This window comes from Cyprinodon variegatus, unplaced genomic scaffold (assembly GCF_000732505.1).
Source record: "Cyprinodon variegatus isolate N-32 unplaced genomic scaffold, C_variegatus-1.0 Scaffold1301, whole genome shotgun sequence".
NCBI lineage: Eukaryota > Metazoa > Chordata > Actinopteri > Cyprinodontiformes > Cyprinodontidae > Cyprinodon > Cyprinodon variegatus.
In genome coordinates this window covers 129,255-133,617 of record NW_015151754.1, presented here as the reverse complement: position 1 = coordinate 133,617, position 4,363 = coordinate 129,255, and positions in this window count along the sequence as shown.

Below are 4,363 nucleotides of genomic sequence, written 5' to 3'. Positions count from 1 at the left end.
ATATTTTACAGATCTAAATAAAAATAATAGCATTTTTTCACTTAGTTTTAGTTCAATGTGACACTTTTATAAAGTAGGCTTAGTTTTTACATGGATAAAGTTGATTTAGTGTCTTTGCCAACGTCAGAGACCTGAGCAATGAATCAACTTACAGCAGATCTTCTATTACTTTAATTTTAAGTTTCGTGTCTGTAATCTTTATGATGATAAAAGCCCTTTGAATCATTCAATATTGGAGTTGATGAATCAGAATCAGAAATACTTTAATAATCCCAGAGGCAAATTACTTTTGTTACATGCTCCAGTTACAGTTTTTTATATATATATATACACACATCCAACTACACAAGATAAAGATAAAAATTAAAATTAAAAAAGATAAACATAGATACACATATAGCTCTGAACCACCCAGAAAAGATGGGGATCTGCTATGAAGTCATATTCCAAAGGAAAACTGCCAAACCCTTCAGAAAGGCTGAAGACCTGATTATTCCAGCTTCTTTCAGACATAATGGGGATGCCTATTTATCTTTAAATAAGTGTAGTAATCAGATAGGTTTGAATAGAAAAATAGAATAAGATAGTTGAATTTTTAACTCAGAAAAAAACAACTGCATATTAACCTAAGATGGAAAAAAAATTGTATCTGCTCAAGTTAAGAGAAAATAAACTGATTTTGTGATTTTATTTTTTTATTTTCAGATCAGTTTTTGCAGTAAAGGGTTGGACGTTAAGAAGATCTGGATCCGGGCCCTGATGGGAAAAGGGGCCCTAAATATGACTGTTAATGGGGCCCCTGATTCAGCACAAAAAGCTGGACCCATCTGAGCCCAGTCGGTGCCACTGGACCTGTTGGCCCCCAGCCTGCGTGGGAGTGGGGCTGGATTCATGCAAACGATGCGCTTTACACTGAGCCTTGTGGGCTGGGTGGAGGGTTCACACTTACCTGCTGACCGTCTGTCAGGTGACAGAAAGCCGCACGACGCCCCTTCATCCGACACGCGGCCGCGTGCCTTTAATGGTCCCCGCGGCGGCGCGCGCACTTCTCTGTTTCATGTTAAAATGAGGCTTTTGTTCAGTGCAGAAAGCTGCTGCAGCTGTTTAGGGGGACTGGAGGTGTGAAGCTGGGAACCTCAGGAGCTTCCTGCCTCCCACCGTTTGGCCCCCAACCTTCACTGAGACACGAAACTGGTCAGAAGGACAAGTCCAACCCACCGAGCAGATTTTATTTAAAAATAAACTGAAAGGACGACATGATTTCAGAGGCGTAGCCAGAAAGTTTTTATAAGGGTGTCCAGGTAACAAGCAATGAGGGGGCTGATAGTTGATAGGCACCAGAACCTCAGGGTCAATCTACCCCATTCCAAAAGGAAAATTAACAAGCATAACATCCATATCTTTTTAAATGAAGACAAATTATCCTTTCCTACAGCCTTTGCTAACAAATAGAAGCATATATTTAAACATCTGTGCTTTCTAGATAAAAGATATAGTGGGTAAAATTCTATCAGGTTTGAGTTCTGGACATCTTTTCTATTGTCATTACTTACATACTTTTATCAATATTCATTCTGCATAAAATTGATATGTAAAAGTAGTAATATCTACATAGATTGACTACTTAATACGTTTTTATTAAAATAGTTATTTATCTAAGACTCCTAAATGACTTGCAGAGACATAATTCTCTCTTTACCCCATATAACACAGAATCTTGCTCTGAAAAGAGCAGGAATTCTGTACTTATCATTTTTAATGTTAGTGTATTGAAGTGCATAACTAACCACAGGGCTTTTTGTTGTCAAGTAATTGATAATATATGAAAAATTTTAATGTTTTAAACATTCTCCTTGAGAGTATTACTGCTCTTACCATTTATATAAAGCCTGGCGTACACTGTGCGATTATCGGGGCAATTTTCCAGTGCGTTGTGAGTCGTGTAGTGTACAGAGGGTTACGATCAGACCACCTCCCCATCAGGAATCATGAGAAAATCAAGATGTTCGATTTTCTCCCGACCGTCGTGGGCAAATCGCTCAGTGCGAAAACAAGGATTATTCTTTTTCCTCTCAGATGAAAACACAGAAGCATGGCGGGGGTGCGAGTGAAAGGGAGTACCTTCTATAAAATTGGCAGACCGTAGTAGCCACATTTGTTCAGCCATGTCTTTGTCCATATATGTTGTTTCCTTTTCTTTTTAGGGCTTTCAGCACAAAATTACACAAATTGCCAAGGCAGTGCGTTTCATTGTAGTGAGCTTCATATTCCTCTTCTACTTGTTTGGCTTCCGGATAGACGAGTCAAAGCAGCTCCATTTCACTGTGGAGCTGAGTCTGACGTGGGTTTTAATCGTACAGTGTGAGCAGGTAGAGAGCATCGTGCTGCACATACATCATGAGCTGTGAGCTCAAACCGTATGACGAAACCCTGCAGTTTAGTCGTACAGTGTGAGCAGCTGCTGTGTGCAACGATTGAAAAAAATCACACAGTGTAAGCCCGGCTTTAGACGGAAAATTTGGTAGGGGTGGCCAATTATTGGCTAAGGGTGGCCATGGCCATCCTAGGCCCCCCCGTCTAGCTCCGCCTCTGCATGATTTACGTCCAAACGACGTCTTCATTTGGTTAAAAGGTGAAAAGCTGTTATTTCCAGAACATTAAAAAGATTTTAAAAACTGGGATTTTAACGTCTTTGCAACGTCTACTATTGGACCGACCAAACACAGCCACATGTTCAATGAACACATCTGGACTAAATCAAGATAATGATGAACCAACCAGATTTACACTGCAACAGGTGTAGAGCTGGAATCAGTGCTGTGTAAATGAAAGTTATAAATGATTATCCATATGAAGCCAAATGTAAAAAAAAAAACAAAAAAAAACAAAGAAAAATAAATTTTAAAAATGAGATGAATAAATAAACTGCCAACCTTGTGACATTTCATGCTTGCTCAGGTGGAAAAATCGGTGACTCCAAGATGGAATATGAAATAATATATTTTTATATGAACTATTTGTTAACAATGGGTGGTGAGGTTGCTTGAGGACCTAGATGCAGAGACGAGTGAAGCAGAGATGAGTTCTGAGAGGTTTAATTGCAGACCAAAGGTAGCAGAGGCAGAAATCCAAAAATCCAACTTAAAATATTAAACAAACCAAAACCATGGAGACATCAGGGGGAAAAACGAGTCTGAGGAGCCGGGGAGAGATAAGCTGAGTAGACAATACAGCAACGAGAAGGAACCAGCACTGATTGACTGCAGAGGTGGAGTATTTAAGGAGAACAAAACAAAGGATGGACTAACGAGCTGAATGCAGGTGTGGGTGGAACTGGCAAGAGAGAATCTAAGGGGAAAGAAAAAAATCACAAGGGGGCAACAGAGAGTAACTAAAGAATGCTAGAATATTATGGAAAATAAAAACAAAACAACTGATAACAGAAAACTCAGAGTCATAACTAATGAGAACCATAACATTATATATATATATATATATATATATAAGAGGGAAAAAAATAGTGTAAATTTAAGCCTGTTTGGTCTGATTCCTTATTTCTGTATATAAATCTGAGCTGCGTTCTTTTTTTTAAATTAATTTTTCAAATTACATGCCAATTTTTTATACTTACAAAAAACAAAACATTTTCTGTAACTAATTTTTTTTACACAGTTGTTTTACCTTTAGGGGTTAACAAGAGAATAATAGACAACACAATTCTATTCCTGGTGTTGCTGATAAGTTCATGGAATCAAAGAACAGTTAATTTCCTTTGATTTATTTCAAATGTGTTTTAAAATACTGGATCAAAGCAGCTCTGAATGGTTGATTTATATGTTCTGTTGATCCAGTTAACATCTTCGATTAGAACAGACGAACATGTGGGAGATGACTAACGGAACAAAACACTTTATGAGGGGAAAACCACTGATCTCTATTTATTCACTGGATTTCTGATTGGCCGAAAAAAAGCAGACTGACTCGAAGACATTGACTAAATTAGCCATCAACATCGGGTCTAACGTTAGAAAATAGAAAGTAGAGTAAATAGAAAGTAATTCGCTGTGAAATGTCAATGTAGTAATTCTTTATCAAGTGGATGACGCCGTGGTTTTTGCAGTGTTTGTTGTATTCTTCATGGGAAAAAGTCATGTGCTGAAATATATTGCATGTTATATTGAAGGAAAACAAGCAACTGAAACATTTTTAAAGGCTAATGCACAGACACAGCATAAAAGTATATGGCATCATGCATGCATAATCTGCAAATAGGAAAATACTACGGCATTAACAGACATATGCTTGTAATTCAGTATTGATGTAAAATCTTGAAATTCTATGTAATATGTAATTTCCATAAGAA